This window comes from Dipodomys merriami, unplaced genomic scaffold (genome assembly GCF_024711535.1).
Source record: "Dipodomys merriami isolate MVZ:Mamm:240054 unplaced genomic scaffold, mDipMer1.0.p SCAF_1618, whole genome shotgun sequence".
Classification (NCBI taxonomy): Eukaryota; Metazoa; Chordata; class Mammalia; order Rodentia; family Heteromyidae; genus Dipodomys; species Dipodomys merriami.
Window position 1 is genome coordinate 110,645 of NW_027202958.1, and position 14,091 is coordinate 124,735.

At 39.1% G+C, this 14,091-nt stretch overlaps 1 long non-coding RNA gene across 1 annotated transcript; it reads right to left on the reverse strand.

The window, feature by feature from the left end:
• Positions 1-3,260: 3,260 nt before the first annotated feature.
• Positions 3,261-7,136, reverse strand: LOC138828698 (uncharacterized). Its single transcript, XR_011372314.1, has 3 exons — positions 7,017-7,136; positions 3,600-3,677; positions 3,261-3,335 (listed from the first exon to the last, which is right to left on the reverse strand). It is a non-coding gene; the product is annotated as an uncharacterized lncRNA (long non-coding RNA).
• Positions 7,137-14,091: the final 6,955 nt, after the last annotated feature.

Below are 14,091 nucleotides of genomic sequence, written 5' to 3' on the forward strand. Positions count from 1 at the left end.
AGATCTCAGCCTGTTGAGTAGTTAGAGCCATAGAACACTTATCTCATATTTGTTAGGTTTTAAAAAAGAGATAGCTGAGTAAGAACAGCACCATGCACGTGGTATTCAGGTAAGGGGTAGGTTTATTCAGTAGACCTGCTGGGACCAGGCAAGGTTGGCATTCCTCATGGCTGGGAAAGGCCTTGGAATGAGAGAGAGCTGGGAAAGAGAGGAAAGAGAGGAAAGAGATAGAAAAGAGCAGAGAGAGCAGAGAGATGAGACAGAGCAGAGAGAGAGCAGAGAGAGAGAGCAGAGAGAGCAGAGAGAGGGCGTCTGGGCCTGGGCTAGGCCTTATCTAGGGTACGGGTGGAGAAAGGTGTGGCCACATCAAATTCAGATGTGACCTCAGTGGATGCAGATGTGACCTCTTCCAGGTGTCCCAGTTGCCTAGGTAATGCAGGTACTGGGTGGAGACTTTGCTGTGAGGAGGGTGGAGTCTGCTTGCCATCCAGGAGCGGACCTTACAATATTAACCACCCCCCCCCAAAAAAATGTGCTATGGCTCAAATTGTAAAACTTCCATCCTAGAAGGGGGGAAAAGCCCAGCACCTCAAGAAGACTGGCAGGTCAAGCCCTAGGATGACCATAAAAAAATAAAAACCAGGGCTGGTAAAGTGGCTCAGTGGTAGAGTGTTTGCTTGCCTTGGATGCATGAGGCCCTGGTTCGATTTCTCAACATCACATAAGCAGAAAAAAAAGCTGGAAGTGGTGTTGTGCCTCAAATGGTAGAGGACCTGGAGCTGAAATGCTGAGGGACAGCACCCAGGCCCTGAGTTCAAGCCCCATGACCAGCCAAAATAAATAAATAAATAAAAGCCAAATACAAAGAAATAAATACAACCACCAAAAATAAAAAGGAAGAGTAGTGCACTGGCTAAAGATGTAGTGCCTGCTAACTTAGAGGGGGTGGGGTGCGGAGTGGGAGAAAGCATGGAGACTGGAGACTGGCCAGGCCACTTTGAAGCCCTGGGATTAACACAAAGAATAAAAACAACAACAGAAAGGCAGAAAGTGAGCTTTGGCTCAAATAGACTATCAGCTTTAAATCAAAAACAAAAACTAAACAACACTGACCAGGCCCTGTGTTCAAGCCCTAGGTCCAGAACCAAAACATAAGAAAAACCTAGCCAGGTGCCAAAGGGTCACACCAGTAATCCTAGCTACTCATACTCAGGAGACTGAGTTCTGCGGATCACAGTTTGATGCAAGGAAGGAAAGTCCAAGAAACATAATAAACTACTCAGAAAAAGCTGGAAGTGGTGCTGTGGCTGAAGTGGTGAGCAAAAGTAGCTCAGGGACAGAGCCCAGGCAGAAGAGTTTAAGCCCAAAGGCTGGCAAAAAGGAACAAAGAAAAAAAGAAAGTGAGTAATTAAGCTGTGGTTCAAGGTATGAAGCCTGCTAACCTGGAGAAAAAAGGTAAAAAATGTAAACAAAAATATTAAAAAATTATTCCCAGAACCACATGCTCCAGTGCACTTTTCCCTACATCCTTAGTGTGCAGACAACCAGGCCAATGCCCCTGCTATATCCTGTATCTCAATGCCAAAAATTTCAATTATTTGAAAACTGCCTTCCGAGAATTGCCACATAGGGACCACATTGAGAATTATTGACCTCAAAAATATTTATTAACATGATTTCTTTTATTCTTGTGATTTTTCTATGTCCTTCTCATCATTACTTCCCTAGCACCTAGCAAATTAACTAGAATAAAAATATAGAGACATATCTGCTTATTGAACATCTACATGTATATTTGGGATAATAAGTTGGTTTATATGGGGTCATCAACACTGAGCATTTTTTACAATGAGCCTCATACTTTGTAAAAAACAAAAACAAATAACACATTTAACCCTCAAGAACTCTACATTTGCCAGTCAGCTGTCACTCATACCTGTCATCCTAGCTACTAAAGGGAAGCAGGTGCTTGTGTTGTTCAAAAATAGTAATGTTGGAAGTGGCGCTGTAGCTCAAGTGGTAGAGCGCTCGCCTTGAGCTGAAGGGCTAAGGGACAGCGCCCAGGCCCAGAGTTCAAGCCCCACGGCCGACAAAAAAAAAAAAAAAAAAAGTAATGTTACAAAGATAAGGAAAAGCCGAGAAATTATTATAGACTAAAGGAGATCAAGTATACACAACTATATATAATTCATGATTATGTACTGGTATTAGTACTGGAGAAAAAAAATGACAGGGACAGAATTGAGCCAATTGGCAAGACTGAAATATAGACAAAGATTAAGCAAAAGTATGGCATTGTGATTAATTTACTGAAGCCGGTAATTACTGTGGCTATGTAATAACGGGACATTTTTATCCTGAGGAGAGCAAGATTAAAATATGTAGGAATAGAGGACTATGATATATACAAGTTAATCTCAAATGTATGTCCACAAAGAGAACATACACACAAATAAGTGATTAAGCGAATGAAGGAAAATGTTAACTATAGTGAATTTTCATAAAAAGCACACAAATACTGTTTATATTCTTTTTATGACTTTTCTTCAATTTGACCATTTTTAAACAATACTAGATTGAATAGTGAAGAGATGCACTTGAACTGCAGAAGATGAGTTTCCGACGAGTGTTCTATGAGGGTTTCATGGAGAATGCAAATATTAGGGGATAAGAATAAAAGATCAAGTGTTACCATATGAAAAATTATGGAAATCCAAACATTCAGACTATAACAATAAAGTACCAAGAGTAAGTTCACAGACAGAAAATAACTCAGGACTACTGTGGGTTGAGGGAAGGCAAGAGGCATGAATGGCTTAATGGCCCAAAATTTTTGTTGAGGATGATGGATATGTTTGGGACAAGATAAAGGTGATGGTTCTACAATACTGGAAATGTAATGAAAGTCACTGAATTGTGGTTATAATAATAAATTTATTACTATTCCCCTATAAAGAAAAACAATCATCCCATTTTAGAGGCTACTGTTTCCAGGAAACTCTCTGACATTATATACTCACAGGAAACTGTACTCTTTCTTTCTTACATTCATATATTTATTGTTTTTTTTTTTTTTTAGGTAAAACCCTGCTAGCACAGGCCAGCCTGGAACTTGCAATTCTGCTACTTTGTTGCTTGAGGAATGTCTTTCTTCTACCCAAGACATTCCATAACAAAATTTATTTTCTAATAACAACAACAAACAAAAAGATCAAGTATTAAGGTCCTTACCCTAGGACTTAGGAGCAAACAGGACATCCTGATTATATCAGTTCCCTCTGTCCAGAGAGCATTGTGTGCCTGGGGCTTACTGGTTTACAGAATGTCTCCTGAGCCTGGGAAAGACAGGCATAAAAGGAAAAAGCATCCCAAGTCCTGTGCATGAGCAGGCAATGGAATATATGTTGTATTAAATATTTCTTTGGATATAGAACCTCCCTGCCCACTCTGACCTTGGATATGCACATAGTTCACAAGTCACCAACAAAGAGCAAGGCTTTTGCTCTTACTTCCATATTGTAAATGGTTACTATCTCAGTTTTTATTCACTGAAGTGTCACAAATAAATGAATCACAATCACCAAGAAGTAATAACTTACCCTGGCCAGTTTGTCTGGTTTGCAGGAGATGTGTTGGGAAAAACATCTCTGTTATCTCTTCAGAAAAATCTTCATCCCCTGAAAAAAACAAAGTTTTACATGAAAAACATTCCAGAAAAACTGCTGAGGATCACAAGAAAGGTGAGAAGGAAGAGGAGTGAAGGCAGCAGAAGTATGCATAACAATTTAATGAGCATGGAATATGAGTGCTTATAGAATTTTTTCCTTTCCTTCTCAAGTTTTTATGATGCATTGTTATCATTATCCATTCTTTCACTATTAAACTTAAATGTCCAATTAAGACAAACATTTCTGAGACTTTTCTTCCACCACTGGTTAAGCTGAAGCTACAGGCGTTAGGGATAATAATAATCACTCGGCCTTCTGAGATTTCTGGGCAGACTTTGTGGCCTTGCCAGCTCCTGCAGACTTCTTGTCCACATCTTTGATGCCACACACAGCAACTGTCTCCTATCACAAACAGCAAGATGACCCAAAGGAGGATAGTCAGAGAAGCTCTCCACATACACAAGGCTTGCTGGAACCATATGAACCATGACAGCATCACTAGACTTCAGGAATTTAGGACTAGCTTCCAACTTCTTACACGATCTCTTTTCAAGTTTCTCTTTCCAGTCAGTAAACTTGCAAGCAATTTACGCTGAATGACAATCCAGGACAGAGGCATATTTAGCACTGATTTGGCCTGGATGCTTCAGGAAGGTCACCTGAGCAGTGAAGCTAAATGTTTCCTTGGGTGAATCATTCTTGTTGTCATCACCCACGTTGCCACCCCAAACATCTTTGGGTGACATGCTTATAGAATTTTTTTGTGCATAGTATGTCGATAGATGTTCTTAATGGGCTTATAAGAGAGGTGGGCATTATCACACTTTGGCAATAAAGATAATGAAGGCTGGAAGAGGTCAAGAATTTCCACAAGATTTCTTAGCAAAGGTTAGGAGTTAAACCTTGGCCTCCACTCTCAATGCTCTTTGCGTCACATTACAGAAGAATGAATGGAGAGTATGAAGCAGATATTGTATAAAGTAAATGGAATTCAGGGCTGGGAATGTGGCTTAGTAGTAGAGTGTTTGCCTAGCATGCATGAAGCCCTGAGTTTGATTCCTCAGTACCACACAAACAGAAAGAGACAGAAGTGACCCTGTGGCACAAATGGTAGAGCACTAGCCTTCAGCACAAAGAGGCTCAGGGACAGAACCCAGGCCCTGAGTTCAAGCCCCAGAACGAGAAAAAAAGAAAAGAAAAAGAATTTAAAAAATGGAATTCAAGTTATGGGAAGAGTTTCAGGCAGAGAAAATGAGTGCCAAGATTAGGTGGTGAAAGCATAGCAGGAAGTTTAGTATGATCACAGCATTTAATGTAAACAAAGGAAAAAAGCAACAAAGTAGGATCCAGCAAAGACTGGGCCTTTACACCCTGGTAAGATTTCAAAGTTTCTAACAAAGAGATGAGGAACCACTGAATGATGTTTAGAACAGAGACAAGTAAGATCAAATTTAAATCAAAGGAAGATCATTTTAGTGGCTGAGTAGAGAACTGATCAGCACTAATCTAGGAACAAAAAAGGAAGTAAAATTGAGGGAATAATCCATGATTCAAGTGAGCAAGGTGATGTTTAAATCAGCGGGAGAAAGGATTAATGTTGGAAGGGTGCTAAGGAAAATGTTATCTTGATGATGGGAAAACAGAACACCTCACTGAAGAAACATGTAAACATATGGGTAAGTCAAGAGCAAACTGTAATCAAGACAGCCAAACATACTGTCAGGAAATATTCCTTCTCTCTTTACACACCTAAATCCTATCCATTAACTCACTTTGAGACCAGCCTAAGGTTTTAGCCTTTAGAATCTATATATTTCTTAATCAGCAGTGTATAGCTTCAAGGGCAAATTGTTACTGCTTTATCTGACCATTGTCCCCAAAATTTCCCGCGATTGGCGGGAAGAATGTATCATAGCTCATTTGTGCCTCTCACTTGGCATTTAAGAGAAAGAATTAAAATGACTTAGCAATCCCAAGTATAAGATGGATTGTGAAGGTGATCTCATTAATACCATCCTTACCAATGTAACTCATTTAAGCAACATTTAACTATATCCTAATATGAATAAAAATCTAAAACCTGACTCGTAGGGTCATCCAACTAAATCCTACTGGGTGCAAGAAATTAATCTGAAAACATAATGACATACCTATATCACAAAATATTGACAAAATGATCCAATAGCATGCAGAATTTTTTTCACTTATATTTATCTCATTCTGTTCTAAAAAATTATTTAGTGTATACTTAAAATGTAAATAATATTCCAATATATACATTTAATTTACAATGTTCAGATATACAATGTATTATGTTTGAGTGTTAATAAACTTATTTTTTGGTAAGTGTTGTGAACAAAATGAGGCAGGTCACTGCTGTGGCTCATGCCTGTAAACCTAGCTATTTGGGAAGTTGAGAATGGAGGATTATAATTTGAGGTCAGCCTTGGCAGCACAGTTTGTGAGATCCCTTCTCAGCCATAGCCTGTTACATTAGTATGTGCTCATCCTCCAACACTAATGTGAGAGTCCAAAATTAAGAGGATTTCAGTTCCAGCCCAGCCTGGGCAGAAAATTTTAGGAGATTCCATCTCAACAGAGAGGCTGGACACAGTGGCAAGTGTCTGTGATTCTAACAATGAAAGGAAGACTGAAATCGGTAATTGTAGTTCAGGCATGTATCCAGGCAGGAAACCATACTCTCCCTGAAAACAGTCAAGGGAAAGCAGGGCCCAAGGCATGGCTCTGTGGTAGAGTGTCTGCTTACTAAGTTTGAGTGAGCTGAGCTCAAACCCCAGTACCATCATAACAAAGGAAAACAATGGTGGAAGATCACTACCAAATACTTTCCACAGAATTAAGTATATATTGGGCAGGAGTGTGGCCCAATATTAGGTAGGGGTATAACTCCATGGTAGAGTACTTGCCAGAGGCTTGGTGACTGGCATTGAGATGAGGAGAAGTTGCATCAAAAGTATGTAGGATGGTGCTGGTGGCTCACGACAATAATCAGCTACTCAGGAGGCTGAGACCTGGAGGATGGACGTTTAAAGCCAGCCAGGCAGAAAATTCTGTTTAGATCTATCTCGACTTAGCAAGAAAAAGACAGACTGGTGTCGTGGTTCAGATTAGTAAGACATCAGCTGAGTTCAAGCTGTGGTCCTGGCACCAAAAACAACAATAACAAAATAAATAAATAAAGGAATAAAGTGTGGGCTTTGGAGGGACTTTGGAGAAAGGCAGGACTCTCCCAAAATCGGAAGACATATTCTTAGGCAAAGGGATGGCAAGGACCAAGAATGCTGATAGAAAAAGATGACCAACACTACCACAACAGCAGGTTCCTACCTTTATCCCCGTCAGCTACTTCCATTTTTTCAGTACTTCATTGAGATATCATTAAATGCCAACATCACTGCTGAATTCTCAACAAATATCACTGAGGAGGGCTGGCAAAGAGTGAGAGGAGTTGGGCAGGAATCTCTTTTCAGAGTCATTTCTGGTGAACATATTAGACAAAAATCCAACTGTTTAGAAAATCCCTCAGAGTCCTCTGAATGGTATTTAAAGTTCAAGATTCCCATTCCTACACCAAACAGATGCTGATTACATGAACAAATGCAGTTAATTGCAGAAAAAATTTTATAAATAACACAACTGTCATATTGAGGAGTAATTAGAAAGAATGCAACTATCTAAACACATCACAATGGCTTTATGTGTTTCCTAAGTTAAGACTTCTAAAAAGCAGATTTTTTAATCTTTTATATCTTTGGAATCATTAAAATAATTACCATCGCTTGCTTATGACTATTATGCCACTTATTGAATACATTATTTCATTTTTGTTTTGTTTTGTTTTGTTTTTGCCAGTCTTGGGGTCTGAACTCTGGGCCTGGGCACTGTCTCTCAGCTCTTCAGCTCTTCAGCTCAAGGCTAGTGCTCTACCACTTGAGCCACAGTGCCACTTCTGGCTTTTTCTGCTTATGTGGTACTGAGGAATCGAACCCAAGGCCTCATGCATGCAAGGCAAGCACTCTACCACTGAGACACCTTCCCAGCCTCTGAATAAAGTATTTAATTTAGTACTTATTTTAACAACCTGTAAGGAATTAGATTGGGTTACCTTACAGATGAGAAAAGAGTTCAGGATCGCAGGTCACATGGCTTTAGTAAAAGACAGATCTTCATTTTGACTCAGTGGATAACTCCAAAGCCCATCATAGTTAACTGCCATCTCAATACTATGTTCAAAAAATCTTTTTTCCTTTTTTTGTGCAAGTCCTAGGGCATGAACTCAGGGCGTGGGTGCTGTCCCTGAGCTTCTTCAGCTCAAATCTAACACTCTATCACTTGAGCTACAGCTCCACTTTGGGCTTTTGATAGTTACCTGGGGATCAGAGTCTCACAGACTTTGCTGGTGAGCTGGCTTTAAACCCAGATCCGGCGTCTCAGTTTCCTGAGTATCTAGGTTTACAGGTGTGAGCCACCAGTACCTGGTCAGAAAACATTTTATAAAAAGGAATCAAGCTTTTACATAGACTAAGGAATCATTTATTAGTAAGATGTTATACAATTGTCTAGTCTGACAACAAACAAAAAAGAAAATGTCCCAGTCTGCATAAAATCCATACTAAAGGAGTAAGAAAAGTTTCTCACTGAGAAATATTCGCTTTGTAGAAAACTTGAAGACTAGTTATTTTACAGTTGATGAGAAATAGAAAAAAATCAAATGAGGTTTAGAGATATTAGTGGCAAGCACACTGACAGTTCAAAGAAGTAAAACAGAGAGCCATCTTTAAAAGCACTGACATGTGGAAAATTTTAATTTGGCAGCTCTCAAACTTGCTAGTCTCAGGACCTCCTAATACTCTTAAATTTTGAGAGCTCCCAAAGAGCTAATTAAACAGGTAAGGTGGCTCAGTGGTAGAGTGCTTGCCTTGCATGCATGAGGTCCTGGGTTCGATTCCTCGGCACCACATAAGTAGAAAAAGCCAGAGGTGGCACTGTGGCTCAAGTGATAGAGCGCTAGCCTTGAGCTGAAGAGCTGAGGGACAGTGCCCAGACCCAGAGTTTAGGCCCCAGAACTGACAAAAAAAAATGTAAGTAGAGCCAGGAACTGGTGGCTCTCACCAGTAATCCTAGCTACACACTCAGGAGACTGAGATCTATAGATTGCTATTAAAAGGTAGCTGGAGCAGGAAAGTCAATGAGATTCTTATCTCCAATAAACTACTCAGAAAACAAAACAAATCAAAACAAAACAAACCCAGAAGTACAACTATAACTCAAGTGGTAGAGTGCAGCTCAGAATCAATGCCTAAGTGCTGAATTCAAGCCCCAGGACTGGCACAAAAATAAATAAATTAAATAAAAAATAGGGTATACACATGCATTCGCATGTGCATGCACACACACGAGAGAAACAGACAGATATATTAAAAAGTAGAACTCAGCTAATGAGCAAAGCATCAGGTATTGAGTCCTAGTTTCACAAGCCAAACAAAAGAAAATTTAGAACTCAAGTGCTTATGGTAGTTTTGTAAACTTAAGAACAAAAACACTGGGGATGGGAAGGTGGCTCAGTGGTAGAGTGTTTGTCTTGTATGCATGAGGCCTTGAGTTCAATTACTGAGCACCACATAAGCAGAAAAAGTTGTAAGTGGCGCTGTGGCTCAAGTGGTAGGACACTAGCACTGAGCTAAAGAGCTGAGGGTCAGCACCCAAGCCCAGAGTTCACTCCCCACAACTCACCAAAAAGAAAGAAAAAGAAAGAAAAGAAACACTACTTATTAATATACGCTTATTGAAAAAAACTGTATTTTCCAAAAAAGGTAAAATTTCAGCAGAATAGACCCATTGTTTTACATCTTTAATAAATCACTTCATCCTTTAGCCTAATGAAAGACACCTGTATTCTCTCATCTGCTTTTATACTGTCTGTTGGGTTATGTTGTTTCAAGTATATGCAGAAAATCTACCTTACAAAGTCACTTAGTTAGGAAAGGAAGAAGTATTTTAGTTGCCTTCTCAGATTATCAATAAAGCTAATGCTGGCATACTCCTTAATATTACACTAAAACTCAACTAGTGGTCATCTCTTAAAATTTAGTTGTAATGAGATACATAGCAATGAGCCTGAAGCTATACCATAAGATTTTCTGCTTGGATGTATTAAATTAAAATCAGTTAGTCTTTTCTTTTCTTTTGCCTGTACATGATTTGCTAACATCACACATTAAATAATGGGAAAATACTCACACTGAGTCACACAAATCTTCCAAATGCTGACCAACTGTCCTGAAATCAATGAATATAGCTGTTATTATCAACACAGATTTCATCAGCATAGTCTGTAAACAGCACTGGGAAGCTACAAAGCTCAACAGAGCAATAAATACATTCTATAAAATTGAAACTTAGTTTGAATGTGTATCATGACTCATACATCGTTGCTTTTCTTGTCGTAAAGGCTCATTTCATTCACTTTTAAGAAATGTTCACCAAATAAAATTCTAGTCTCTATGACCACTTGTATACTTCAGAGTGAAAATGTCATTCCATGGCAAAGTAAATAGTTCATTTAAACACTACAAAAGGGCTAGGCACTGGTGGCTCATGCTTGTAATCCAAGCTACTCAGGAAATTAAGATCTAAGGATCATGGTTCAAAGCCAGCTCAGGCAGAAAAGTCTGTGAGACTCTTATCTCCAATGAACTACTCAGAAGAAGCCAGAAGTGGTGCAGTGGTTCAAGTGGTAGAGCACTACCCATGAGAAAAAAAGCTTAGGGCAACATCCAAGCCCTGAGTTCAAATTCTAGGACCAGCTTAAAACTGAATTCATTGGATTCCACTTTCTTAAAATAGCCAATTAGCAGAGAATATGTCTTAGAAATATATCTAATTAAATGTTAAAATAAAACAACCCTTAAGATTCATTTGTCCAGAAATTACATTTTATACTAACTGCCACATTACCTTATTACTATAAAAAATGAGCAGTTTCAACATTCATATTTTCTAAGAGATACAGGCTTTAAATTGTGGAGGCAGGGAGGGGGAAGAGTGTCACTCATGTTTTAGGTACTACCACCTTTTCTGCCTCAATTCAAGATGGGATTAAGGATCCCACAAGTCATGAGGCACAAATGAAGTATCTAGAGATATAAAGAAACATCAGCCAAACTGAGGACAAACTCTGAAAAGAGCAATCTTTAACTGTACTCACTGGTATGAACAATATCAGTATGAGGGATGCTAAGAGGAGTCTGACAGGGGAAAAAAAAAAGAAGACATAAGCAAGAGGCTGATGTGTCTGAACACCTAGATGGGGGAAAGTTGCAAAAAGAATTCTACATGAAAATTCTCACTGCAAAAAAGAGAGAGATGCAGGGTACCAGTGGCTATCCTTGTCAGACTGCTACTCAGGCAGCTGAGATCTGGGGATCATAGTTGGAAGCCAGCCTAGGAAGAAAACTCCATGAGACTCCTATCTCTAATCACAAAAAAAACTGGAAGTAGAGGTGTGGCTCAAGTCCTTAAAGGTCTAACTTCAAGCAAAGAAGGTCAGGGACAGCAAGCAGACCTTGAGTTCAAGCCCCAGGACCAGCACAGGCATTGTGCATGCACACACACAAACACACAAATTACTCTAGTAATAATAAATAATCTAGTAATAATAATAATATTAATAATAATAATAAATACCGCAGTAATAATAAAGACTCTAGTAATAATAAATACATTGCATCTTCCCACTCTGATTATGAATTTTCATATTACCTTTTTTCTCTTCTTTTTCTTCCTCACAAAATTCTGCTAGGGAAAATGCTTCTGAGTTGTTCTAATTCAAATATTAGAGCCTCTAATTCTTCTCCACTCAGAGAATTAAGGAAAGATTTCACCTGAATGAAAATAATAAAATATTGTGTAAATATTAATGAAAAAATCTCATAAGGAGGAAAGACTGAAGAGCTCATGCCAGCACAGCTCTGTGTGTGTGTGTGTGTGTGTGTGTGTGTGTGTGTGTGTGTGTGTGTGTGTGTATGTGTGTGTGTGTGTGTTTGTGTTGGTCCTAGGGCTTGAACTCAAGGCCTGGGCGCTTAGCTTTTTTTTTTTAATTTTATTTTATTTTATTTGTGAACATACTGTACAGAGGAGTTACAGTTACATGGGCAGGATAATGCATACATTTCTTACCAAGAATTGCAGCCTCCTCCTTTGTTTACCCTTCACATCCCTTCCCAGCCTCACCGCTCCCCCCAATCCCAATCCTTCTCCTTCCCCCCCCCTTCCCCCACCTCCCTGCACCAATGTTGTAAAACTCGTTTTGAACATGACAACTTGTACTTCTCATTGTTGCAACAGGTCCACCTGTATCCTTAAACAACTGGTTTTCCCCCATCTCCTACACAAGTTATACTGACATCAAATATAGTGAAAGTAGGGGTTATATTGTGGGGGAGGTACATACAAACCAACAAAGGGATAATCTTATAAATGCATTAGAAACACATGCATGAAAGAAAAAAACATTAAAATACACATCTAAGGGTTCATTTTCCTGACATCACATTATCTGACCTTTTCCGCTTGACTCATACATATACTAGATATTACAAATAAGGGAAACCTTGGGACCTATGTTTGTTTGGGCCTGGCTTACTTCACTTAATATAATGTTTTCCAAGTTTTTCCATTTCCAAACAAATGGGGCAATGTCATTCTTTCTGATGGAGGCCTAGAATTCCATTGTTTATATATACCACATTTTTTTTTAAATTGTATTTTATTTTATTTGAGAACATACTGTACAAAGGGGCTACAATTGCATGGGCAGGATAATGGATACATTTCTTACCAAGCATTGCAGCCTCCTCCTTTGTTTACCCTTCACTTCCCTTCCCCGCCTCCCCCCTCCCCCCACCCAATTTTACCCCCCTCCCCCCACCCAATTATACCCCCCTCCCCCCCCCCACACCGGCATTGTAAAGCTTGTTTTGACATGACATTTTGTACTTCTCATTGTTGCAACAGGTCCACCTGAATCCTTAAACGACTTGTTTGTCCCCATCTACTCCACATGTTATACTGACATCAAATATAGTGAAAACGGGGGTTACACTGTGAGGGAGGGACATACAAAGCAACAAAGAAATAATCTTATAAATGCATTAGAAATACATGCATGAAAGAAACGAAAACATTAAAATACATATTTAAGGGTTCATTTTCCTAGCATCACATTATCTGACCTTTTCCGCTTGACTCATACCTATACTAGATATTGCAAATAAGGGAAACCATGGGACCTATGCTTCTTTGGGCCTGGCTTACTTCACTTAATATAATTTTTTCCAAACCTTTCCATTTCCTAACAAATGGGGAAATGTCATTCTTTCTGATGGAGGCATAGAATTCCATTGTGATATATACCACATTTTTTTGATCCATTCATCTACTGAGGGGCATCTGGGTTGGTTCCATATCTTAGCTATGGTAAATAATGCTGCAATAAACATAGTTGTGCTGGTAGCTTTAGTGTGGTCTTGTTTGTAAACATTTGGGTAAATGCCCAAAAGTGGGATTGCTGGGTCATCGGGGAGTTCTATGTGAAGTCTTTTGAGGAACCTCCATACTGCTTTCCAAAGTGGTTGATCAAGTTTACATTCCCACCAACAATGAAGTAAGGTTCCTTTCTGTCCACATCCCCTCCAGCATCTGTTGTTGTTAGAGTTCTTGCTTTTTGCCGTTCTAACTGGAGTGAGGTGATATCTCAATGTTGTTTTGATTTGCATTTCTTTTATGGCTAGGGATGTTGAACATTTCTTCATGTGTCTCTTGGCCATCCTTCTTACTTCTTCAGAGAAGTTTCTCTTTAAGTCTTTCACTGGGTGCTTAGCTTTTGTGCTCAAATCTAGCACTCCATTATTTGAACCACAGCACAACTTCCAGCTTTTTGGTGGTTAATTGGAGATAAAAGTCTCACAGACACTCTTATCTGAGCTGGCTTCCCACCATAATCATCAGATTTCATTCTCCTAAATAGCTAGGATTACAGTACCCAGTTCTAATTTTTTTTTTATCCCTGAGGCTCTTTGTTCTCAAGGATAGCGATATACACTTGGAGCTACAGGACTACTTCCAGCTTTCTGAGTTATTTATCAAAATTAACCTGTCTGGTCTGGCTTTCAATGAACCTCAGATCTCAGCCTCCTGAGCTAGGATTAGAGCCAGAACTAATTTTTTTAATAACCGTAACACTAAAGGGTAGATATTATAGGAAAATAGATAAAATTTGTATTTCCAAAATTATTATAGGTCAAAAGATAAATGAAAGTTATCAGTGTGTAAGCATGACTTCCAAGCCCAGGCAGGAAAAGTCATGAAACTCTTATCTCCAATAAACCACCAGAAAAAATAA